At 42.8% G+C, this 25960-nt stretch overlaps 1 protein-coding gene across 4 annotated transcripts in view; it reads left to right on the top strand.

Moving 5' to 3' along the window:
- The window catches only part of ZHX2 (zinc fingers and homeoboxes 2), a 73937-nt gene that overhangs the window by 7959 nt on the left and 40018 nt on the right, over positions 1 to 25960 (top strand). Inside the window, exon 1 of one of the 4 annotated variants that reach the window (XM_071738295.1) lies at positions 20649 to 20735. The exons of 2 other annotated variants lie outside the window; for them this stretch is intronic. The gene's annotated coding sequence lies outside the window, so the exon portion shown is untranslated. Of the gene's footprint in view, positions 1 to 20648; positions 20736 to 25960 lie in introns of those variants that run through there. One more of the 4 variants, XM_071738298.1, reaches the window with a different exon arrangement.

Genomic DNA, 25960 nt, shown 5'->3' on the forward strand with positions numbered 1-25960 from the left:
AGGTATTTACAGAGTCTTTTATCACTCATTTATTTCCTTGTTGCCATCCAGCATCCACATAGCATCTCTTGCAGCAGCTGTCACATTTATGATGCTACTTTTCATCACTGTCATGTAATGCTCAGTATCAAGAGGAATCATGACCTCTGATGGCATGGCTGCAGATTTTTTTGATCTGTTACCTTTCTCTGAAGATGGGCATCCAGGTGTTTTTTGAGAACCAGAAGTCATTTTACCTGAGCACAGGTGTCCACAACCTATATGCTCAGGTACAAGCATCGTGCCAGGAAGATGCTAGCTCAATTATGCTGCAGTTTTGAGGGTTAGGTTTGATTTTCTTTGAGAAGAGATACTGAAAAAGCCTCTCGTGGGGTTTTTGAGCTATGGAAAGGACCTGGAAATGCTGCATAGCAGAGTTCTGGAGTCAGGAGCTGGTGGCTGCTGAGGACCTGCAGGATTTTGCCCAACTGCTGTGGGTGGGAATTTTCCAGGTACAAATGGTAATGAGTAAATTAACGGGAAGCTGCTGCCTTAGGAAGTCTTTACTCCCTTCTGTCTGTCCGGGGCCCAATTCTGGCATAAGGAAGGAATTAGCTCCATGTGTGTTTTAAAGCAATTGGTGCAGCAAGAAGCAAAGTGTTTGGAGGGAACTGTTTTCTTAACTGCATTTAATGTGACATTTTCTCTCTCTTTAGAGTTAAAATGTCCTCACAATTTTGCTCTTAGTGAAACAGTTTTTACAGGCTGCCCCTCCTCTGCATATCTGCTGGCATCTCGCCTGTGTGCCTTGCAGTTATGTCGGGGGAATAAAGGTGGTTTGGGAAATACTGCTCAAGGCAAACACATTTCAAATCCATAGTTAATCAGATACAGGGAAAAAAGTTAGGTCTCTGAAATGTTTTGCTTTCAAGCCTAAAGCTACTTGAAATGCCTTAAATGCTGTTTGCTTGCCCTGTTACACTGTATAATAAGTACCTTATTATAAGCCTTTATAAGTACCTTATTTTCATCCTTTATTTTATTTTTACATTTTTACTGTATGTTTGTGTGTCCAGAGAGGAGTGTCTCAAAGTATTACTTATGCTGAAAAGATCTCCTGTGTAGGGCTGATCTTAGCTCTCAGCCCATCTCTTCTCCAGCAGCAAATCAGGGCACTGAGTGGTGGATTTAAGGTTAATCTCATGAAATCTGAATTCCTTTTTGTGTTCTCTACACTGGCTTCTGGGTGAATGGCAGACAGTGTCAATATTCCCCCAAAGGTTTTAGCATAGGGAATGACTGGGCACTGGCACAGTCCTCACCAACTGGCCCTAATTGCCTGCTGAGCCCTCTCTACCTCTCCCACAACATTTATAGGGATTTTGCTTTGAAATGTGTTACTAAATATAAAGCACCCACTGAAAAGTGTCAAAGTACACAGAGTGTATTGGACATTTAACATCAGAACTGCTGCATACCAAAGCTGATGGTGAAGTGGTAGACATCAGAGTGCTGATGGATTCAGAGTGCAAAGGATTCGTGGCTGTTTGCAGGCTGCTTTACTTAAGAATTACACATTTAACTTCTCTTTGGGGTGTTCTGTGTGCAAGGGTACGGTGTAGTTTGCTGCATTGTGGAAACGGTGTATTGCAGAGGAAAGCTGAATTCGTACCAGAACCTCCTTCACTATCAATTTCTGTAGATGAGGTTGGAATTTATTATAGAGTCATAGAATATTTGGGCTGAAAGGGATCTTAAACATCACCTAGTTCCAATACCTCTACCATGGGCAGGGACACCTCCCACTAGACCAGGCTGCTCAGATCCCCATCCAGCCTGTCCTTGAACATTTTCAGGGATATAGCATCCACAGCTTCTCTGGGCAGCCTGTTCCAGTGTCTCACCACCCGCACACTAAATAATTTCTTCCTATTATCTAAGGTTAATCTACCCTCCTTGAATTTAAAGCCACTACCTCTCATCCTATCACAATATGCCCTTGTAAAAAGTCCCTCTGCTATCTTCCTTGGACATAATGTATCCTTTCCAGTTTGCCTCTCACACAAGCAATACCTTGCAGTAGGCACAGCAAGGATCCTTCAGACTGGATTGTGTTTTCACCTAGCATGTCATTTGATTTTGCTTTATTTTATTTTGCTTAATTTTTAATCTATATTTTGTTCATGCCTGTGCGGATTAAGGTCTTACTTGTTCCTCCTCCCTCTCATCCTGATCTTTTTACTGAATCTCAGGGTAGAGGCTGCTACCATAGGTCACAAGCAAGCTGTAACATTGGGTTTAGTTTGTGCATCTGGGCACTGCCATAGCTTCCCCCCTCCAAAAGAGCTCCAGAACAGAGATTCTGGTACAGAAAAGCTTCTTGTGCTCAGATTCGTGACTGCTGATCTGCATAGCAGCGGAGAAGGGCTGTGATTCACCACCCTTTATTTTTGGTCTTTTACAACACAGATACTCATTTTGAAACACACTTCAGCTTTTGCTGGACTCACTTGGCTTGGTTGGGATTGCAGCTTGATTAATTTTTGGCTAGCATGTGAGCAGCTCTTTTCTCTTTGATGTGTTTTAAATTCAGTAAAGACCAAGTGCTTAAAAAGTTAGTAACAGCAAGCTTAACACTTAGTATTGAAGTTTTTACAGTGTAGAGGAAGAGACAAAGTACTAATACTGCTGGTTTTACTTTTTCAAGATGAAACCAGCAAGTAATAGGAAGATGATTAAGAAACAATTTAAGTTGGTTAGTTTGTTGTGGGTTTTTTTTCATTAAATCAGTTTTTAACTTGTCTGGGGTTTTAAAATATCTGTTCTAACTTATGCAAAATAGATGATATCCAGGTAGGGAACAGCCCCGATGCACATCTGGATTTGGCAGGATTCTTCATGTGTGAAATTTCATCCTTTATGTGATTTAAATAGTTCAAGGTATTGAAGTCTTTAAGTCGAGTTATATAACAACTTTAAGATGCTCCCCACTTAAAGCATGAAGGAATGTTACATGATACGGGTTTTAAATACTATACATTCATTGCCAACTACATACTTCATTACTAAGTCCAAGCAGTAATTTTTTTTTCCAAGGTATGTTTGGCAAATGGTAGTTTTAAATCAAACTACAGAATGAAATAATTACTTGAAATTTAACATAAGGAACTTATTTTACAGGTCTTAATGCAGCAAGGACCTGTTAATGCCACCTTTGATCTGCATTGAAAGTTGGCAGGCAGAGTCTTTTTTGAAAGCAAGCAAAGCCAAGGAGCAGTTTTGTAAAAAATGAAAGGACATCATCTCAGGAGGTGTTTGTCCAGATCATCCCAGGAGATGCTTGTCTGGAAGCTTATGGTTTAGGTGAGAGTAGGGTGTTGACAGAGAATTCTTTCTTGTCCGCTCAGTGAGTACCTGCAGACAGATTAGGCAAATGGAAATCGTACCTAATTGTTTAACAAAAGGAACCAACACTGCTGTTGCCTTTGATGCGTGCACTACTAAACACCCTCGGCTGGGAGGGTGGAACTAAGACTAAAACTTTGAAAGTAAGCTTTTTTTTCCCTAATGGACCCAGGCTCTTGACTGCCAGCTCTGAGCATTACCTACACAACAGATGAAGTGCAAACTTTTGCTCTCTCTTGCTAAGGACACTTTAATGAAAAGGAGATATTCACATTGCATCCAAACCTGACTCAGTTCCTGGGCTTGCTATTGAGGCAGATGGGGGGGTGCTGTCTCATCACCTGGGGGCCTTCAGAGAGTCTTCTCTGCTATTGATCCTTCCTTGCTTTCTGTGCAGACCTCTTATCAGTTGTCTAGCAGGAAAATCTTCATCTGTGATAAAGTCAGATGTGCTGTGAGCTGCTATCCAGGAGTCTGATTATTCCTGGGAGCAGCAGTCCTAACACCAACCACTTTCCAGTGCTTTTGACTGGTGAGATGATTCAGTTGCTGCCTGCACTGGCAGAGGGGTCAGACTAACTCCACATCCTCTCTCCTTCATGGCACTGGTGTGGGGGATGTCTCCTCCACACCCAGTCTGTTTTCATGAGACCAGTAGAAAGTTACTGTCTTTGAAATTTTCACCTTTGTCAAATGTGGCAGACATTAGCCAGCAAGGTAAAAAAAAAGTGGTGCTGGAATTGATAAACTCACATATAGAGACCTGGAAGCATCCAGAAACCAGCCTCACAAATCCCTCAAATTAGTGATACCTGCAGGGGTAAAAATAAGGAAATAGAGTTTGGCAATGTTGAAACTTTTACCCAGTTCCACTTGCCATCCCCTTTCCCTTTTGCCCTTGCTTGGGCTGTGGGGGCTGGCAGACAGCAGCCATGTGGTGCCCTTTCTCCATAAAGCTCCCTTCCAGCAAGTGGAGTAACCAAACGGTGATGGCCAAGGGATGCTTGTCCTTTCCTAGCTGTGAACATAGACATAGTGATACCAACTCAAAGGTATGAAAGGGTAAGTAAATACCTCTTCAGAGGAGTCCTCACTGCATGGAAGACTGAAATCACAGGAGGTGTTCTTTGAAGTCAGCTGCCGAATTGTATTGGGAATTTGGCTTTGAACAAGCAGCTGAGACCCTTAAAAGGCTCAACCCCCCACTCTTTTTATTGGCATTTTTGCATATGAGTAACTATAGGGTGCACACACGTTCCCGCACACGTGCATGGTCTGACCTGGATAAGCTTTTGGGACATTGCACTTGTAAGACACAGCACTGAGGTCTTTTCACTCCTGCCAGTGTTCCTGGAGGATCAGGATGGTCAGTTCAGACCCTTTGCAGACCCTTTGTCCCCACTGGGTGACAGCAGTCTGGCAGCCAGGTCAGGTGCAGTTCTCCTGGAGGTCTTGTCAACTCACAGGTCTGACCGTGATGGGGAGGATTTAGTAAAAGGATCAAGTAGTTCCTTCATGTTATCCCATTGTAGTGAATGGGCAAACACTGCTGTTCTCATCTTTCCTTTACCTCTGAGATCACCAGCAGCTGCTTCATTAACTATTAATGGCCTGCTCATTAATGCTGTAAAAGGCTAGAACCAATCTTGCAAATTTTCTGGACTCTTCCTCTGAAATATTTATGACCTACTCACTCTGCAAAAGGGCAAGTGCAACAGCAAAGAACATGCCTCCAAGTTTTGTTGAGCATTATTGAAGAGCTCATGAATATGAAGAAGCTGGCATCTTCTCTAGTTTATTTTTTTTAGTTTTCCATGTCTGGTTGCAGTTGTTGGATGGGCTGGTGGTTCACTGAAGCGTTAGTCACTCATTTGGTCCCTTGATAAGGCAACCCCCTGTAAAATGTCAGATTCATAACCAGACTAGCCAAGTCTAGTGTCTGGTCTTCTGCCTTCTTGAAAATGAGTAGAATCAGGAAATCAGTCATGTCTGCTGATGATGCAGCTCTTCCAGAGACAGCTGAAGTGGAGGCTGTGAAGCAGATCATAATTTTCTTTAGCTACCAGTAGTGCCATTGTCTCTCCATCTGTAGAGCTTTCTCTTCCTCATGGAAAATCTATCTCCTCATACCACCAAGGGCATGAAGATCTGCTTAAGTTTTGGGACCCTTTTCCATGCTTCTTCCTTGGTCGCTAGGAGTCAGCCCAAAACAGACCCGATTCCTCCCCTCTGAGTTTGGGGTTGATCAGAGGTGAGGGATGTTGCAAAATCTCTGTTCCTCAGCAGAGAGAAGACCAGTGTAATTCAAAACTTTGGAGGCTATTGCATGTCCCTACCAAGGCCAGCAATGATCAGATATTATTGATGTGAGAAAACCATGATGATTAACACTGTCAGTAAGTAGAAACTTACTGTATCTTATGAAATAACTGGAAGGGGTTCTCTGTAGAAACATTAACTTTTGGTTCTTGGTATCATAATACAAACTAAAAGAGCTGCCGTCAGCCAGTGAAATTTTAGATGTGTCTTCTGCATGCCACTTGCCTATGGGCTATGTTTCCAAGGAAAAAGCATGTCTGTTTGCACTCTTGGGCACATTCCTGATTTCAGCAGTTTCAGACTGAGGACTGGACTGTGCTTCAGAGGATGCTGCAACTCATTATTCATCTTCCCTTTCTGCCAGTGTATACAAGTCTTGTCAAGATAAAAATGATTGCTCACATTTAAGAATAGTAGTTTCTGCAGTCTAGGCTTTAAGGTGATGTCTTGGCATCTAAGTGATCAATAGTTCCCTGGGACTTGTGTATCTCCAGCATTTTAGGTTTTCATGTGCATTCACATTGGTGGGTACTCCAGCTAGCAGCCACTTTGATTCACAGTAAATTCTGACTCAGGAAAATATTAGCTAAGCCTAAAATTAAGAGGAAGAAAGGGCAAACCTATCCTTATAGTTCATATATCCCATTCTCTCTTTCTAGTTTCCCAGCTTCCCCCTTGAGTCTCGAAAGAGAGGTAACTCCATTGGATTTTTAACATCTACTCTGTCTTTCCACACTGAGTATTAATCCTTGGCTCCCTTCAAGAGCTTATGTTTTTACACTGGTATTGAAGGTCCTTTGGTGAAATACTGCTGCTCTCTTCCTCTCCAGCTTTTTAGAGCTACACATTTCTTTGATCAAAAAAACATTTCAAGGTCATCCCCAGCCTCACTGAAGAAGCAGAGAAGAGAGCAGTTTATCAGTGCTTATTTAATCCCATCTCTCTTAATATACAAGCACCTAGTATCTGCTTGCATATTTGCCATCCCAGTATTTATGATACAGAAAAGTTTTGTTATAAGAATTAGGTGAAAAAGCACCAAGGAATAAAAATGGTTTATGCAAGGTCAGGCAGAGAATTAAGATCTCCTCTCCAATAGCCTGACTGGGACCATATCCTCTCCTTTTCTGTGGGTGCACCCATGTCCTAGGGTTATGAATTGCTACCTGGATAGCTCAGCTTCTCAGCACAGTGTAGGACACACTGATTTTTGAATGTGTCCCTGAGGATGTGCCAGCTGAGTGCCATGGATGGCATAGGCCAGATAAGACATGCAGGTTTCTTATTTATCTTCATGGTATGTTTTAAGTTACTTACTGACTTTGGCAAAACCAGTGCAATCATTCCTTCTATTGGAATTGCCCAATTAAGTTGCAGATCAGGTAAAAGGTTATTGAGATTATCACCAGGAAAGCATCAAGATCATGAACTTGAAATTGGCTTCTGTGAGGAACGTGAGTTCTGACTTGCAACAAATATGAGGCAAGCCTGTGGTTTCATCTTGGGTTTCTCCCAGAATAAGAATGGGAAGTTTCTCATATTTTGCAACAGTCTTTACCCATCCCCCTGCCCCAATTAAGCTTGGCATTTTTTTGTCCTACAAAGGGGACCCAGAAAATTATTTTACTAGATCAGGGTCTAGTCAAGATGCAAACACCCTATGGAGGAGCTGAGCCTAAAATATTCCTGCTCTTATATATATAATAAATACAAATATGTGTATAATATGCATATATATATACGTATTATATATATGTATGTATGTGTGTATGTATAATTATGCATATATAATAAATATATAAGTGTGTGTGTATAATTTATATATGGGTTTTTTAATATAAATATCTAAAACTGACATATATATATGTATGTGTCAGTTCTCTTCATATCCATAGGGATGCCCAGCATTCCAGGGCATGAAGCTCTCATGTTTAGCCTTTTCCAATTGAGGTGGGACCACAAAAGGTGGGACCTCAGTGTAATGTCCATAATTGCATCTCCACTCTTCAAAACTCTCCTTGCATCTGGGAACTCACCATTACTGCAGGAATTCACACCAGCATCCCAGTGTTCAAAAACATCTTCTATTCTTACCTGCTTATTTGTGGGGTTTTTTGGAAACTAAAGACAACTAAAATAAACAAGTCAATAAGTAAAGCATTTAATGAATGTGCAGTCATTATAACTGATATCAGGGAAAAAGAATGCAAACAGGCCAGTCTGTGGGTTGATGCATCCCTTTGTTTGTTTGTAGTTTTGAGCACAATAAGGGGACAGTATATGACCAAATGCTTACCAAACACTGGTTACACAGGTCTTTCAAACAATGTTGTCATAGTAATGATGTGTCATGTATGTGTCCTGTTTTGTCACACTGTGATTGTACCCATGTGACTCCAAACCTTACTGTGTTTCCTTCTCTTCTTCATCACCAGTATTACCAGGTGTGTTTCCAGTCAACTTCTGCATCCATTCTGACTAAGCTGCAAATGTGATTTTGTTTCACTCAGTGCCAGTGGGAAATTAACACTCTGGGAAGTTTGCAAGGGTATTGCAGGAAAAATGTTAAGTGTGTGCTTAAGCATAAATGATGTTGGTCAAGCAATATGTGCTCTTAAACCTTAGGAGCTACTGTCTTTTCCAAGTGTTGGTCTTGATGGAGGGCTGTGAGAGAAGGGGATTTGATCTCCACTTGCAAGGCCCTAAAGATGGAAGTGCACCTTGAGGGGAGGAATAACCAGTATCACTTGATGTTTTTATTGCTGTGAACATTATCTTGGTCCTACCTTTTAATTTTCCAAAGATAAGATCCTTTCAGCATGATCTAAAGATTCCTTCAGTTTTCAAAACTTGAGGGTTTTTCCTTCCCTTGTGACTTGTTTTCCCATATTTTTCTCGTCATGCAATTGCCTTTGCTGTTTTAACAAGGTTTTGAAGTTAACACTACTTTGAGGCAGTGATATCTAGGCCAAAGAGGTTCACACCTCTTTGGTGTGAGTGAGTACTTGAGATTTTTGAGGAGGGAGGTCTTGTGATGATGACGTGGAGGAGCATGGAATCAATGGTCCCAGGTCCAGATTTGATCTCTCTGACTTTCCCTCCTGTGAGCCTTTAGCAAGTGAGAGGTGAATGCAGACTTCATATAAGCATCTTTAAAATAGATCTCCCTTGGGGAGGGTATGGATTAATTAACATTTCAGAGGCGCTTTGAGTTCCTTTGATAGGTGTTGTAGAAATGCAAAGGGTTGGGTTTTTTCTTGCTAGACATAGGCTGTCTAAAGGACAGTTTTTAATGATGTTGGTTTACCTCCTGAGAGCTTTTTTTCAAATAGAAGACTGCTTAACTTCCTATGCATGTACCAGTATGGTATTTTATTGCGAATTGAAGTCAAATAAAATATACAGTGAACCTGAAACCTAATTTGAAGTGAAACTGAACCTAATTTGCATATGTATTTACATAAATGCTTTAATTAAAATTATATGCACCGACCTGAGATGGATAAGCAGTGATGCCTGGTATTTGTTTACATTCACTGACAATAAAATTCTGCTTTGGCTGCTTCTTGCCAGTTGTGTGATTAGACAAAGTTATTTGAGGTACAGCCTAGAAACTTGACAGACTTCTAGTTAAGCTCTGCTGCAAACTGAGGAGTGACTGTAACCACCAGTGTCCAAATTCTGCCTTTATTTTAGCAGAGGAGATTCAAGAATCTTCCATCTGCAGGTCAGATTTGGTCTATGGATGCTCTAGATTTAGGGTAGTTTTGTGCAGTTAGGATTTATGGTTTCTTGCAGACCATGTCCACTTTGTCACACATGCAAAATGTGAAACCTCACTGAGGACAGTAGAAAAACATTTGAAATACAGCTTCCATCAAGAATAAAATTTCTGAGCACTGTTCATCTTTGAAGTGAGCATTTCAGAGCTCCTTTTAGAGCCAAGTGCTCTAAATAAAAGGGATTTTAAGGCCCAAGCAGCATCCTGGTTGTTTAATTGGCACATATAAGACCTCATGGCTGAATTCGGATGAAGGCAGTGAAGACTCTTGCTGAGGTTTTTGTTTAGATCACACAGTTTATCTGGAAGATACAAGCATATAAATACAAATTAAATCCAAGATGTGCAGTTTGCCTTTTGACATTGGAGGATGTTCTGATCAATGTTGGTGTGCTTCTTCCCAGTTATTCAGAACTTGTTGTGAAGTTTTGACTGATTTCATAGGCCACTTTGAAGACACAGGAAGGACATGCTGAAGACAGCCCTAACTACCCTGCCTGGATTTGGAGGGTTGCTGAATGTTAGTTAAAGTGTTTACTTAACTTGCTCTATATGAGATACTTCAAAGCTACTGTTTTCCTCACTGAGTAGTTCTATATATGTTGGGGTTTGGACTAGACCTTTAATGGTCTCTTCCAACCCAAACTATTCTATGATTCTATATAAATTTGAGCATTACCAGTTGCTTTTTCCAGTGACCTCTGACTATATTTGCCCATAGTCATTTCTGAAATCTGTTTTAGAGAGTTCATTGAGTTGCATCATGTTCATGCATTAACCCACTTGCCTGATAGCTCTGTTGAGGAGGATAAACTGCCTTACATGTTATGAGCTGTTGTGGGATGGGTGGTCCAAAACTGTTGATTGAAATCCATGTGCAAGAGCACTGGCACAAAAGCATCCACATTCACTGCAAAGCGGCCTAAATATTTAAATTAGGAAGTGTTAGTAAGCAGGTCAAATCGTGTCTGAGGCTGTGGGGTGAGCAGGGCTGGGAAAGGTGGTATGGGGTGACCCAGTGGTGATGGGAGCCCATGGGCATTGGCAGCACTGCAGCCCCCAGCCCTGTGCCCAAACAGCAGCCACCAGCAATTGCAGGGGCCACGTGCCATCAGGTGGGGTCTGCAGGGTGGTCACAGCCAGGCAGCACTTTGCACTGCTGGGATGTGGTGATCTAAGTCAAGTACTGGGCACGACATAGCCAGGTTTGCAATCTTGTGAAGCTGCAGCTGTAATTTAAACTGAAAGAACACAAATAAATCCAAACTACCAGTCTCGTTTTACCTCATCTATAATAAGAGGGTGAAAACACTTCTCATATGAAATTAATTACAGTGAGAGGGGGCTCTGATACTTGATAGCTGAAGGAAAGCAGCCTTCATTTCCCCCTGGTGTGAGGGAAGGGAAGGTACTTGCTGGTGACAGTCCTGCTTTTTAGGGTCACAAACTGGATGAGAAGGAGAGGCAGAGCTCTGCTGCTTTTTCAACAGATGAAGGAGAAAGCACAGGGAAAAACAACAACCCCCCAGGGAAAGTGTCCTGTTAGGTGGGATATGTGTTTGGTAAAATCTGCTCTGTGGGTGCCTCCTCCAGCAGTTAGGTCTGTCAGCCTCTTGTCCCTTCTCAGCCCCTTGCTTTCTCCTCTGCCATCTGCATCCCCCCCCAAGGCCAGCCCTGCAGCCCAGCCCCTGTGATGGTGGGAAGGAGTGCTGGGATGTCAGGGTTTGCAACACCTCCTTCATCCCTGGTCTGGATTTGGATTGACATTCAAGGTGTTGATACCAACCTTAGTACCTCTGTCTTTCCCAGGGTGACCTCTTGGTGTGAACCACAGAGGAGGTTCAGCGAGCCCCCTGTTTGGAAGGTTTGGAGAAGGTTCTTTCAACAGTCATTGTATCTGCTTGGTTTTAAAATTCACCACTAATGCTTTTAAGTGTAGTGAGCACTGTAAGCCAGTCTTTAATCAGCCTCTGCGTATTTTAAGAATTGTGCCAACTGTTACTGCCTCAGAAATACCTGGAGATTTGGTTGAGAGAAGCCTGGCCTAGTTTTTCAGGGTAGCCAGCAGTGCATTTTCATTTCCCTATTTAACGTGAGCCTCCCCAGTCTTATTTTTCAAGGCATTTTCTCTGAAATGTTGCAAAGCTCCAAGCAACCAGTTAATGCATGGGGGAAGAGAGAAGTTGGGATATAATATAGCAATAATTCTTGCAATTAGAAGTATATTAACAGCTACACTTCAATTGTGGATGGAGTACAGCATGGTGGGGTGCTGGAAGGAGGGTCACCTGTGGGTGAGGGGACCTCTGGTCCTGCAGCAACAAGGACAGCTGGCTTGTAGTCTACTCTCTGGTTATAGGTGTGCAATGCTGGAAGCATCACCCAGCAGCTTGGGGGAGACTTGTCATGGTGTCCCTAATGAAGGAAAGGCTTAATTGGCTTAAACTGTGGCAAGAAAATATTGGGGTTTAATTATTTGTGTATCAGAAATCATTAAGCTGTTAGGCTGGGGGGATTTGTTTGTGTTATACAGTGGTATGGTGTAAACTATTACTCATCTTTCCATCCCAGCTCTCCGGGCTGGGAAAAAGGAATATGAAAAGGCTGAGGGATCTGTCTTGACAATCTTCTGGATATTGATCATGCCAGACAGACATCCCAGAGCCAGGAAAGAAATTCTCAGCTTAATCAGACCCCTCTCAAGCTCTGACTTGGAAACACGCCTGAAAATGGCCCCGCTCACCGTGTGCCCAGGTTCCTGCACAAAAAGATCTTTCCAAAGTGGGAATCCACCTTCCAGCAGAAGCTCACTTGCCACTCAGGTTCTTAGGCAACATGTTGTTACTCCCAGTATCACACCACCACCAAATATGCGAAAAGCATCTCTCAGAGGTAAAAGGACTCCATGCTGGAAAAGCACTTGAGAGCCATTTCTTTAGCTCTTTGTTTTCACCATAAGTTAATCAGAAATCCCAACTACTTTAATAATTTTTTCTGCTGTTGTGAAGCTGCAAGCAAATTCCCTGAGCTGCTCCAACTACAAACTGTCAGCTGTCAGTAGGCATCCTCCTGGAAGTGTCCTTTATCCATTTCCCACCTGTGTATACAGATGAAGTTGGTAGGAGACCTTCAAGATGTCTGCAACAAGTCACCTCCTTCCAAAAGAGGATCCAGCCTTTTGTCACCTGGGGCCAGTTCTTATTTATTATTTCTTTTATCAGAGAGCCTCAAGACTCACATCAGGTTGATGAAACAACACAAAGCAAAGCTGGAGTCTGCCAAATAGTTCATAAACACAGAGGAAAACTTGGCAGAGGTGCAGAGAAAGGGAGGGATGAATTAATGGTAAAATGTGTGTGAGTGTTTTTAGTGTGTTTGTCTTGTGTTAACTTTCCTAGATGTTGTCAGCTGTCTGAGCTTTGTACACAAAGACATTAAATAGCATTTGACACAAACAGAAGTAGTATGAGAAGAGGCCATTTACTGTATTTAGAAATTAAGCCAGATGCTCTTTCAGTGTTAGTTAGACTTTATTATTTAAAAATATCTACCTTTTTGATTTGGTGTCACCTCACAAAACTAATCCTTGGCTCAGATGGATGTTTGACTTAAGTTCTGATGTTCTCTTTTTCTTCTTTTTAAACTAAAAAAAAAAAAAAAAAAAAAAAAAAAAAAAAAAAAAAAGCCTAGCTTTAAAAAAAAATGGTATGGTATTTGCAGAATCAATAGAAAAGCTGACCCAGATAAAAGTGTACAAAAATTGGTTTCATGCCCTAGAACTTTTCCTTGCATGCTTTTTGATGCAATATATCTGATCCTTCAAAAAGGAGGTAACATACAGTGATCTCAGCAGCTTTGAAGAATTGTTCTGGAAGAATAACAAGGAGCACTGGAGAAAAGGGTGTGCACGTGTCCCTTCTTTTTTTCCCCTCATTAAATATATTGTGAGATGGAAGAAATTAAAGCCATATTGCTGGTGATGTGGAAAGAAAGGATAAATTTTGTCTGAAATCTGGTTTTGTCTGATTTTTAAAGGTGAAAGTGCATTTCTCCTGAACAGCTCTTCACTGTAGGATGTGAATTGCACTTCATCTTCCTGAGTTCAAACCTGCCCCTACTGGAGTGAGTGGCAAAGGTGTATCCAAATAGTAGCAGGATTCACTCTCAGAAATGTAGGTATGCCCTGAGTCCTGATTCAGGTAGAGAGCTGTAAAAAGCATCTGCTGCTACAGATGTATTCCAGTATAAGTTGGATCCAAATCTTGATTTGATTCAAATACAGAACTTTGACTTTGAGACTCGGACGTTCATTTTCTGAACCTGTTTTCCTTTGGCTTCCAAAAACATTCCAGGCTGTTTAGGGATATTGACCCAGAGATGTAACAAATCAGTGTTCTATGCAGCAAGGATGATAAATGATAGGACACTTTGTGGGACTGTTTGGCTGGCAGGCTGTAAGGAGAATGTTTCGTTCCATCCTTTTGTATTCTCAGCCTTGAAAGAAAAAAAAAAGTCTAGCTGGAGGGGAAGGATGGGCCCAAAGTTACTGATTATTAACAGAATAAGCAGAGGACTGCCCAAGCTGTGCTGGCTGTCCCCAGGATAGAGAGAAAAGGCCACAAAACCAACTGCTTTATGGGCATTTCCACAAGTCTTTCAGTCGTTGGGGTCAGACACCATTTTTCAGTGCTCTATGTATGCAGACTTTCCCCTTTAGGCTGCATTTGTTGGAGCACAGGGGGTGACTGAGGTGCTGGGGTTGGTGCTGTGTGGCCAAGAAGCCAGTGCAGCAGGCAGGCACATGCTCTGGGAGATGCTCACCTCAAATGAGCTACTTCCAGAAGTGATGTCTTGCTTTCTGTTATACACACTATGCTTATTTCATTTCTTGTGCCACTTTTGCACTGACAGCTGCTGTGTTTGGCAGGAATCTGCAAACACATTGTTGCTTACAGCAAGAAGTTTCTGAAGTTTCTATGGTCTAAACAGCTGGAAAAGGGAAACCCCTTCCTCTTGTATTTATTTTTACAGCTACAAAATGTAGTCACTGTCTGGCCTTGATCAGTGGGTTGTGGGGTTGTTTTGTTTTGTTTTTGTTTTTAGGGTTTGTTTGTTCTTTTTTTTTTTTTCTTTTCTGCTTGAGGGTTGAGAGAAACAAAAGAGGGCATGAATTAAGAGCAGGAAAAAAGAGTGTCTGCTATTGGGCTGCATCATGTGGTAAGGAAATCAGGCTGAAACTGGAGAGACCAGACCAAACCTAACAGCGGTACTGGGAGGCTTTAAATTGCATCACTCTGACAGCAGATCTAAGTGGTGAAAATAGCCAGTCATGTTTCTGATTCAGTCTTGGTTAAATAGCACAGTATACACATGAAGGGACACGGATGGGCTGCTGCTTTCATCATTTGCTGTATCTGCCTGTGTCATACCTCTTATAGGCCATCCCCAGTGATCACGCCCATCCTTTCCAAATTGGCACATGTTTGGACCATGGGCACTGATGTAGATTAGGATGTTTTGTATTGTGTTTGTTTCAGTTCTCTCTCTCTGCTGGTCTTTTCCTCTATAGCACTGCTGTTGCTGTGAGCTTGGCTCATCTGGGAGGGGGGGAGTGAAAGAAATGTGTCTCTTGGCTGTGTCCCCTGTGTACGACACACACCACACGTCTTCAGCAAACTTGTGTGATGACACCTGGATGGATCTGAACACAGGGACTGGACATCCCATGGTGCTGAAAACTAATTAGCAGATGAACACTTTGCAGCTCAGTTGCTTAAAAATGAAATAAAAATTATAGCTGTACTTATGTGGGGCAGCAAAAGCATACTTCAGCAGTGCTACTGCAGCAATCACTGTGTTGGAAAACAGTTGTCAATCATGGTTCTGGCAGAGGAGGGTTTGACAACTGTTGTACAGCATGTCTATAACTAAGGGCAAGAAGATAGCTCACCAGAGGGTGACAGTCTGAAATGCAACATTTAAGAGAAGTAATGTGAAATAGTTTACTAAAATCTAAATAAATTAATAATGAACTCTCTGTTGGCCAGAGCCCTGCAGAGCATCACTCTCTCTGGTTTAGTTTTCTTATGTGATCAAACATTCTTTTCCTTGCTTCAAAGCCCTTACTGCCAATTTAAAATAGTATATGAGACTGAGCTTTCTCACCCTTCAAGAAAGCACTTTGATTTGTTGAAGGAAAGTAGGAACAGTTAAGGAGACAGGCAATAAAGTAATATACCTTTCCCTGTGCTCACATCCACAACCAGGGGATGTGTTGAAAAGTAAATACAATCCACTCTGAGCAATTCTTTTCCCATTCCCTTTCATTTTGGTCAGTGCTCTGGTTCCTGGTGAACCAGGCTTAACAGTGGAAAGTGAGGTGTGGGAAGGCTGCATGACCTGAGAAGGGACATGGGGAATCGTACCCCTGCTCTGGGGCCATGGGGGTTGGTGGTGCTGTTTGTGTATTTTTTTAAGAAAAACTTGAGGTGAAAAGTGACAGTCACGGTCCATCTGTCTGCCCAGTGCCAGAAAAGCCAAGCCAGAACCCTTGCCAGCCCCTGCCTCACCTTGCAGCTGAGGCCAGTTGTGGATGCTGCCAGCAGCCAATCCCTGTCTTATTACTGGCTTCAAACAGAGCTGTGGATGGGCAAGTCTCAGCCCTGGGCAGGCAAGGGGTCAGAGCCACCCCTGGGAGTGGCAGTCAGGTGAAGGCAGCCTCAGTGACTGCCTGGGCTGCCTGGCTTGGTCATCTGCTGCCTGGAGCATCATTCTCATGCTTCTCCCTGGAGGGATGTAAGAAGAATGGTTTCATCCTGACAGAGAGCAAGTTTTCTGTAATCTTCTAAAGCTCTAAATGAGGAGGAATAGTTTCTTGTGGCACTGCTTCAGTACCAGTGAAAGTCTGCCTAAACCTAGGACACTTTTGCCTTTAATTTTTTTTTTTCAAACACATTATTGTCTATTTGCTCTTATTTGCTCTTTGCTTATTTTCATGCTTCTGAATATTTTCAAATGTAGCTGGTAAAAGAAAGAAGGCATTGCAAAGAGGGTTTTGGTCCATTCCTATAGTTTATGGAAGTATTTCTGGAGAGCTGCACCATGCTGCAGCCATGGAGTGACACCCTGGGACAGCTTCTGCTCACAGGTACCTGCAAAGGTTGTAGTGTGGGTTAAGAGCTTGTGGAGGAGATGACCCTTGGTGGCAACCTCATACTCTGTGATTCCCAGATTTGTGCCAGTGGTTTTCTCAGGGAGCATCAGGGCTGCTGGCAGCAGCTGCTGTGGGTTGGAAATACCTGTCTCCCTTTCAGCTTCATTCAGAAGGCTGGAGAAAGGTGGCTGAGTGCCAAGTGGGGTAGGGGCAAGTCTGCTGAGGATGGAGAGGGACAGGGATATCCCCAGACCTCTGAGCATCACCATCCATACAGAGGATGGGTGCCTACAGAGACCTCGGAGGACTTTGGGTATATTAATGGCTTTGTCACTGTGCATTTAGATATGTGGTGGACACTCTGGATTGACTGTGTTTTATGCATTTGTCTTAGAGATGGAGGTAAGGATGGGTTATGTTTACTAACTCCATATAAAGGAGCTGAAGTGAGTACAAACACTCCCTCGTGCTGAAATCTGCCAGGGTTGGTGAATGTTTAACCAGCACCAGACTGGCATCTGGGAGCTGTTGGGACACTCTGGGTCCATCAGGATAACTGGGTTTTCCAGCATGTGGGTACAGACAGCTTTCAGGGGTGCTTGTATCTGCTAATCACACTGTAATAAAAGTCTGCAATCTACAGGCTGTAAGCCCCATATTTCCAACACAGCTGTGTATATTTAATTTAATAGAAGCATTTCTAGTCTGGTGTTAGAAGTAATTCAGATCTCTAAGGTGGTAATTTTGATCATGGTAGTTTTTAGAGAAATCTAGGTATAAGCTAGACTGAAAAGTTAATAAATACCAGGTCTGATACAAAAGCTGGGGACTACAGAGGGGGCACATGGCAGGCAGCTGCCAGTGCCCCAGTGTGCTCTATTCCTTCCTCTTTGAGCCAGCAGCAGATGAAAGCAGCATCCCAGGGCTCATTAGCTTAATAAAGAAAGATTGCCCTGCTGTCTCACCAAGTTTTGGGCGTTGAGGAAGGCAGGTGATGGGGATGGGTAACCAGCAGTGTCACTGGGAAACACCAAAGCCTTGTGGGGCTGTGGTTGGTTAGCATGACCTGCTTCACAGCAGTGCTTTCAGTTGACCAGCACCATGGTTTAAGCCACCAAGTGGACATCTTTCAGGAAAAGTGGTCAGGGGGAGTTTTGGTTGTATTTTTCTTCATCTTGAGTACAGCTAGGGAACTGCTTTCAGGGCTCCCAACTCCATTTTTCTATAAAGTGTTCTTTTGCAAAATTGCTCATTTCCGTAGGTTGAGAGAGTCTCAAAGGAACTTTTCTGTCAAGCAGCTAAAAAAATACTGCTATTTCTCTTCCCTGTCCTAACAGCAGCTCTGGATTTACATTGTAGCTCACTAACAATGTCTTGACAATCTGTCTTTTTAGGAGAAATTTCATGATGAACAAAGCAAAACAGTGAGATGGTTAGTACAGTAGTGTTTGGTTTGCAGAGCCCATGCAGAGCACTGGTCTTTATCTTTAAAAAAGTATTTTAAAAATCCTTTTATTATTTTGTTTTGGTTTTCCATGAGATGTTACTATTTTTGGAAAGCATCTAGAATAACAAAGCAGCTGGTGGCTGAGTCTCCTGCTTGGTGTGCAGAGAATGAAGGATGCCTGGGGTAGCTGGAGTTACCCTCTGCGTGCTGCAGGCTGCGTACACACAGAGGCATTTCTCTGAACCAGGTGTGCAGCAACTCATATTTAACTCATCACCTGTTCTGTACATGCACTCAACAGGACACCTATGCTGGAGCCAGCAGGTACAAATCTCCCCAGCTCCTGTCCATGAGTGTGTGGGAGTTAAGGTGGCATGGCTCATGTAGGTGACATGATGCCATGCAGGTGACATGATGCCTGCCTGAATGCCCTCCTGTGGAGTGGAGAGATCTGGTCTGCATTCATCTGATCCCAGAGCTGTGATGCATTTCAGGGATGCATTTCCTGCCAAGAAGAGCTGCTTCCCCTGCCTTGAGCTGGCTTGGAGTAAGCATCCTCCCATAGGAGGCTACTTAAGAGCTGCTCACACAGGGATGTTCAGGACAAACAAACTTAAACAGGAGTTTTCATTAGTAATTCCTACCTGCTGCAAAAAACGTGATGTTTCTGTATGAAACATGGTTGTGACTCCTTCATTTCAGTATTGCCAAACTCCAGGTTTTCAGGAGTAGCAGATATCCTAGAACCATGAAATTGTTTAAAAGGTTTTAAATATATGTGTGTGTATATATATATTTAAACAACTTGTTTCTGAGTTGTTAAACTCAAATCATATTCTTGTAGCCACAAGGGATAGGAACTTTTTGCATGTTTTCTGGAGAGGATTGTGAAGTACGAGTACAACAGCAAACATTCAGCAAGGGACTGGATTTAATAACCCTGGTGATTTTTTCCTGCTTTATGTTTCATAAAGCAGGGAACCTTGCCGAAACTTAACCAGCTGGGTCTTTAGGAAAGGTACCAAAAATAGTGAGACTCATTATATAGTCCTAAGAAGCAGTGACACCATACATATGTATTTATTTTAATAAACTTTCTAAGCAGAGGTTAGAGGTCAGGGGAAACACAGAGCTGTGTTGCACTGTATTTTGTTTTACTTAGAAGCGTTTTATTCATAAGGGTGTTTTTTGTCCTTTTGGCAGGATTTAGGGTCACTTTTGTGTTGTACATTGCACTAAAAATATGAGATTTCAGAGAGTAAATTTGGTGTGAGTGGACTAAGTCCATTAAATACAGAAACCACTCGGCCATAGGCTTGCAACCTACAGTGGGAGAAAGGGATTCTTGACCTAAAAGGAGGAGGAAGCACAGCAGCCTGCTGAGTCCAAAAAGGGGTGGAGGTGTGAATGGCACAAACCCTGCAGCTATCCCATGTGTTTATTTCTCTTTTACAGTTTAGTAAAACTAGCAATTTTTTGCCTTATTCTGAGATGGAGCAAAGAGGGAAGCAGCTTCCCTTTTATTTATGAATAAACATGTAGCTTTTTCTATTTTAAGCTCTTAAAAAATTATTTTGGATGTCTGGCCTCCCAGCTTCTCCAGTAGCCATGGTGCTCCTTCAGAAAAATGAAGTGCTGTCTTCCTTTGTAAAGATCAAAAAAAAAATCAACTTAACCTGCTGGGAAGGAGCAGAAAAATGCTAGTGGTTTCTCTTGGGTTTGCCAGCTGACCTCCTTCTGGCCAGATAACAAGAGTAGGAAGTTTCAAACTCAGATTACAGCTTGAGTTGAAAATGCAGGCAGTGCTCTTGGTGCCTCTGAAGTAATCAGTAAGCTTCTGCCTTTATTCTTGAGGGACTAGTTGGATGTTTTGCTGCATTTATGTCTTTTATTCAAACCAGTCCTATGACCATTTATCTTCTTTTTACCTATTTTTTGCAGCCCCACAGGCATGGTGTTTCTGAGATGCAAATACAACCTCAGCCATAGGGGGAACTTTTTTGTATCAGTTTTGCTGTGGCTGAAGCTATTGAAGCTATTGCAGCTACTGAAGCCAAACCTTCCTCTCCCTTCTTGGCAGGGAAAAAAACGAGCAAAAATGAGAAAAGCCAACTTTAGCTTCTGGACACAGCAGATGAGTTCCTTTAAAGTGGAGAAAGATAATTTTGATGGTATTTTGTCAAAGTTCCCGGTAGCCAAACAAAGCTTGTTCTGGTACATGTCGGCTGCAGCAGATGTTTTGTGGGTATTTCCAGTTCAAACCACAGCAGTGGTATCTTTGGACATCTTTGTGTGAGTGCTCTCCCCTGTCTGCTTAGCCTGGGAAATGTGGATTTTTGGTTTTTTCCCCATGAGGCCACCAACACTCATTGTGTTACTGTAACAGGGCTGGAGCACTGTATCTTTCAAATTCTGCATCTGTCAGTCGTGGTTGGTGGAAAAGAGAATTGCTGCAATTCCTGTCAGTCAGCATTCCCCAGGTGGTGGTGAAAAAACTAGCGAGTCAAAAAGTGGAAGAGATGGCTGCTGTTTTCTTCTTTTTTGTCCCCCTGACCTATAGCTTTTTCCCTGTTTCCAGAAGTTCTGTTCACCTTCAAAGAGGTATAAATAGTGAGATTCCCAGGATATAAGAAAAGCAGTACTGTGAGTAGGTGGGTTTTTTCTCTTTTCCTTTAAATGAGAAACTTTCTCAAACAGAAGAAGGTGTTGTTTTTTTTAAGACACTTCAAGAAATGTTTACAGCAAGCAAATCCAGACTTTTGGAACCAGTTGTGTGCCTTTGGCACTTTGTAATCCACAAAAAAAAAAAGTCATCATGGTATTACCAGGTAGGCTGAATAATTATCTCACTGCAGATACGAATCACATGAATGCATTTAACTGAGGATACGGTCAGCAGAGTGGACCACTAGGAGCATCTGAAGCTAGTTTGTTGTCTCCAAGCTCTACTGGAGTTTGAAAGACAATCTTACTGGAGAATTGAGATGAAGCATTCCTCAGGAAGAAAGCTTGTGTGTTTTAAAAGGGTAGAAGAGAACAGGTTTGCCATTAGGTTGGTTTTGTGTGTGTGCACAGCACCTTGGCCCTGCATCAGAACAGAAAACTATCCAATATTGAGTTTTTCCCTGATCTGGTAAAATAACATTGGAGGAACTTCTGCATTTCAGAAGACACCTGCATGCTTGGCTCATTCCCCTGCTCAAAAGCAGCTCAGCCAGGATCTTATATACAATATTATGTATACATATATGTATACATATACATATATATTTAAGGAGCAGTTGCATTATGGTCTTTTCCTATGACTTGCTAAAGGTCTGGGCTGTGATTTCCCAGCAGCTGTGAGTGGTTTGCAGCTCTCCAGGTGGACCAGCCAGGTCTACATGAGATGACCTCAATAAGCCCCAGCTGGAGCTCCTGGCTGTGTGCCTGCCACAGTCTGAACTCCTGGGGCAGCTCCTCTGGACTGGTGTAAAGCTGGAAAACAGGACTGAAGTTTGGGTTGAAGGTTTGGATGCTGTTGCTCTGAGTTTTGCTGCTTTTCTGTAAGTAAATTTTCTTAGCAGGGGAGTTGAATATGAGATTTTTTGAGATTTTTTTAAAATCAGCCCAACTCCTGTCCCATTTTTGTTCTGTGGTGATGGAAAGCTATGGTTACTTGGAAATCAGCAGAGTTTTGTTTCCATTTTTATTTCAGTGGCTTACAGCCTGTTTTGTGTTACAGCAATGCAAATCTCATTGGCCTAGAGCAGAATAAAGCCCCAAATTGAAATCAGCCAGGAAAAAAGAGTTATGTTTTGTTAAAAGAGACATGGTAAAATTTCCTTGATAAATACCTAATAAACATTCAAAAAGTGGTAAGCAAAGAACCTAAATAGGGAATTCTACATTCAGCCTTTTCTGAAGGAGAGTAGCAATGAGTGGAGTTACTGGGAGAAAAGGGATATGAAATTCTGGTGGGTTTTATTGCCTCTCCCTCAGTAAGTTCTATAGCTCATATTCTCCTTTTGAATCAGAAACATTTTCTTCTAACTCTTTGGTGTTTAAAATTGCAGAAGAGACCTGCTAATTGAGCTGTGGGGGTTATTTTTTATCATTTCCTTACAAAGCATTGCACAGGATGGCCTCTAGCCTCTTTTTTTTATAGCTGTGTTCACTCTGGAGTGAAATGAATGGCAGATATAAGTTTAGGTGCAGAAAATTCAATGGGAGGATGCCATGTGTACATATTATCTCTCTTGAAGTATATCCATACACTAGAAGTGCTCTTTGCTCATCTCAAAATCAAAGTTTAGGGTTTTTTCCTGTTAAGTAGACAGTGTTGAAATTAGGTAAGTGTCTTGGAAGTCCTAGTGAATCTGTCTGAAGGCACCCCTGTGGTGATTGTTTCCACAAAAGGATTAAACAAGGAGACCTGCTTCTGCTTTTCAAAGTGGACTGCTAGTCCCAGGTAGATGTTGTCTGTGCTGTTAATTTGAAAGAAAGCTGTGATGCTGAGGGCAAGGTGCAGTACACAGATGCCTCTGATCTATCACAGTGGTGTTAAGAGGACAAGAGAGAAGAGGAGCAGGCTGCTTGGACCATAACTTACGTATGGTCTCAAATGGCTATAAAGCTATTGCAGTGAGATGCAAATATTGATCATCAGTAAAAGGAGGCTGTAAATTCCCATTTAGCCATCTCCCACCTCTGTGCTTTACGTACTGCTGCATGGCAGAAGCCTGAGTGAGGAACAGGGGAGCAGGAGATGGCTGCAGTGGTGTGATGCTGACTGAGAAAGCAGCATCTTGCTGAGGACCTCAGGGAGAAAGCAAAGCTGGAAGAGCTCAATTCCTGTATGCCAACTCTGCATCCCCTTCCAGTATTGGTTCACAGAATGTTTCAGGGGGCAGAGTCTTCTCTGACTTTTCCTTTTTTCCATTTACCCCTAGAACCCAGAGGGTGAAACTTGCCCATGGCTTCTCCCACAGGTGCTCCCACCACACAGCAGTGGTTTGCAGTGGCTTCAGCTGATGCCCATGCAGAGAGAACCAAGGCCAAGTGCTCTTGTGCTGTGTTATGAGTAGTCAGGGATAGTTTTGGTTTGGGGAGCTCCTGCCACTTCCAGTGGGCTTAAAGACCCTAATAAGTAAAAAGAGGCAGGGCAGGGAGCTGTGAGCAGTGGCTGCTTCACCTGTTGGGCTTTAATCCACCTCCACTTTGTAAGGCAGCATCTCTGTTTTGCTATTTAAAAGCAATACCCCCTTTTTCAATTGGCAAGATCCCCTGATGGGATTTTGTTCTTTAAGCAGTGCAAAGCAGAGCTCTCTCTTAATAGGGTTCAAACCCTGAGAGGATGTGGCGTAAGGGTTTTCCTACAGGCTCAAGGCAGAAATACTTGAGAAAAACTAACTTGGAAAAATTAACTACTTTATGTCAAGGCCTCTGGCTGTGTAACGTAAAGGAGATACTTTTTGCAGTGGACTGTTCTCTACCAGCTAAGATTTAGATGAGCCTGGGGGCTTCAGGATGTTTGTGTGTTGGTTGTTCGGTTTTTTTCCTGTCACTCGGAGCTTGAGCAGTGAATTTGCAAACATTTTCTATCAAAATAAAGGCTCTGACAGTAGTACAGTGTTTCCTATGAGTGTGAGCACTACGTGTGGTAAAGGCTTTGTGAAACACAGCAGCCATGCTGCCTCCTTGCTCTTATGGAAGCTTTCAGCCCTCAATGGCTGAAACTATCACTTGTACTTGTCGTCAGAAAAGCCACTTCTCTGAACACTCTTCACAGAATCAACGCACATTTTTCCCACAGTCAGCCATGACTGTCCAGAAATGTTGGTCAGACTGCATTTCATTTTTAAGAAGGAGAGGGGGAATTACTGCTCTAAGTAAAGAATAGAGTTGAGGAGGAGAAGTTGGTTGGAGAGCAGGAGAAACTTAGTCAGAAGAGATGAGGCTTTGCCAAAAGCCTCCATCCATCTCTTCATCCAGACCTGGAAGCCGGGCTTAGGCTGTGGATTGTGCTGGTGGTTCTGAGCTGGGAAAGGGTGAGGAGATTGCTTTTGTGTGGTTGCAAATTTGAAGTTCATCCTGCAGCTGGTGGGAAGAGGGCAGGTTTTCCAAAATTCTTAGCACTGTGTGGCTGAGCCACTTCAGAAAGGATGGGGTTGATGCCACCAGACACTCCAGGAGGCCCAGCATGGTGGTTCTTCAGGACTGTACTCCATAGACAGGAGCTGATGATGCTTGAGGAGGCAAAAGCTGATTTTGTCCCATTCTTCTTCACTACCAAAAATGTGTCTCTTCTTCCTTTTCTTTTCCATTAAGCATGATGTCACAAATTACATCAGTCCAATAGTTGCTTGTGGTTGTCATAGTCACAGACTGGGACACCCAAACAAAGCAGCAGGAAACTGACTCTGGCATACAAATGCTGTAATATTCATCACATTCCTTTCATTTAATAACTACGTGGTTGGGTATTTATTTTCCATTTGAAAAAAAGAAAAGAGGAGTAGGGGGTTAAAAGCACAAGCCCAAGTTGTTGAGGGGGAGGAAGGAAGGTTTTCCTCAAGTCCATCTCAGCATTGCAGCTGTGATTCTCCCTCTCTGTCCTCTTCCCCCACACTGACATCACTCTGGACCTTAACCACTCAACTCCCTCCTGCAGCTGTTTCTACCATTGCAGAACACGTGGTGATGCTACAGCATGGATGAAGGCAATGGGAGAATTCCCACTGCTGTGTCCCCAGGGAAAAGCCTCCCAAGTGCTGGAAGCAGCTGTGGGTCAGTTGGCTTTGACTGTGGAGTGGCTGAGATTGCCATCCTTATGATGCATGGACAGAGCATAAAAAGGGGTTTTCCAGCTTGGCTGGGGATGAGATGTGATGGTAAAGAGAGTAGTTTTGGTTTTGTTTTGGTTTTGATCTGTAACATAAGCTTTTCTGGGTGAGTGGCAGAGCTGGTTTGCCTTTGCAAGCTTTTATCTCTGCTGTTCTGGAGTTTTGCACGGCCGGTCTGGTGGTAGGAAGGCACGGTACCTGCTGCAAGAAATAATTCCAATAATTTAATTTTTTTTTAAATAGGAATATGTCTGGTATGAGTGCCTCGTTTGTGAGATGGGCACTGGAGGTGGATGTTCAGGCCATGTGTGAAAGGAGCCATGTAAGCCCCTCACTGCCGTGGGCACCATACTTGTGCCTCTTGCCAAAACCACTCCTTGACCAGCACCATCCTTCTTGGTGCCTCCACGGGGAGATACCAACCCTGAGTGCTCCAGCATGGCCTCCCCAAAATATTTGGGTGCATAATTCCTGGGAGATTTCCTAGGAAAACTCCCTGGTCCTGCCAGAGCCAGGGGCAGAGTCCGGCAGGGAGTGCTGCCTGGCTCAGGGGCTGTGGGTTCAGCATTCAGTGCCTGCAGGGGGGGGCTCATTATATAATAGCTGGTGGTTGATTAATATGCTGTGAGTCAGAAACACCAGGGTGTTTTAGCTTTCTCCAGTTGCTATGGCAACATTATTTTAACAAATAGCTTTTTAATATTTAATTAAAACCCAGCTTTTGGCAAGCCCCAAGTAAGGACTATTACAATTGCTACTACAAAAGGTTAGCAGTGAAGTGTATTTCAGAGACACATTTTTTTGGTTGAGTTTCTCCCTTCCCCCCTCATCCCCAGTCTGAAACTGTCAGCTTCCAAAAAAAACCAAAAAATTTAAAGGAAAAAAAAAAGCCAAAAAACCCCCTCGATTTAATCACTAATTCATTAGTTGTGAGAAACACATGCTTGTTCCTAAGACACAAAGCAAATGTAATGCAAATCTGCAGTTACTCTTCACAATTGAAGGTTGTAACTTCTTTAATGTGCAAGTGCTAAGGCAGATCCATAAGGAAG

The sequence above is a fragment of the Heliangelus exortis genome, chromosome 2, assembly GCF_036169615.1.
Source record: "Heliangelus exortis chromosome 2, bHelExo1.hap1, whole genome shotgun sequence".
Lineage (NCBI taxonomy): Eukaryota > Metazoa > Chordata > Aves > Apodiformes > Trochilidae > Heliangelus > Heliangelus exortis.